The sequence below is a fragment of the Aplysia californica genome, unplaced genomic scaffold, assembly GCF_000002075.1.
Source record: "Aplysia californica isolate F4 #8 unplaced genomic scaffold, AplCal3.0 scaffold00852, whole genome shotgun sequence".
NCBI classification, from domain to species: domain Eukaryota; kingdom Metazoa; phylum Mollusca; class Gastropoda; order Aplysiida; family Aplysiidae; genus Aplysia; species Aplysia californica.
Window position 1 is genome coordinate 108188 of NW_004798122.1, and position 585 is coordinate 108772.

Sequence of the window (585 nt, forward strand, 5' to 3'; positions counted from 1 at the left end):
CGATGGTTTTGTATTCTGTCTGCACGACTCTTTTGATGTCTTCTCGATCTTTGAACCTCCGACCCTTCAGCGTCAAGCCCGTTGTTCTTTCGTAGGCCTCTTGGAGATCAGCAACTGTTGACAAACGCATGATACGAAAATGATGATTTTTAGAGGAAATTTTGTGTTGTTTTGCTTTGTTTTTTGTTTGTTGTTGTCGCTGTTGTTGTTGTTGTTTTTGTTGCTGTTGTTGTTGTTGTTGTTGTTGTTGTTGTTTTTAGTAAGAGTATTATGGCACTTGCAAACACAAAAGGTCGTAGGAGTGTTGAAGATTAGATATATGGTGTTATTGGATAGAAACATATAAAGAACAGAAGGAGGAGAGGGAAGGACGATAGATGTCGGATAAAAAAGAAGGAGCCAACAACACCAGCAAACCCGCCAACCACCCTTATGAACGAGTTTATAATTACAGTACACAATACGTGTGTCATATGTGAGACAGCTGGTGGAATCAGGCTCTCGTCAAAATAATCAAAGTGAAGAAACTTGCATTTTTTCGCAGGTCTGTGAATTTTTATCAAAATTTTGTTTTTTGGCTCAGCA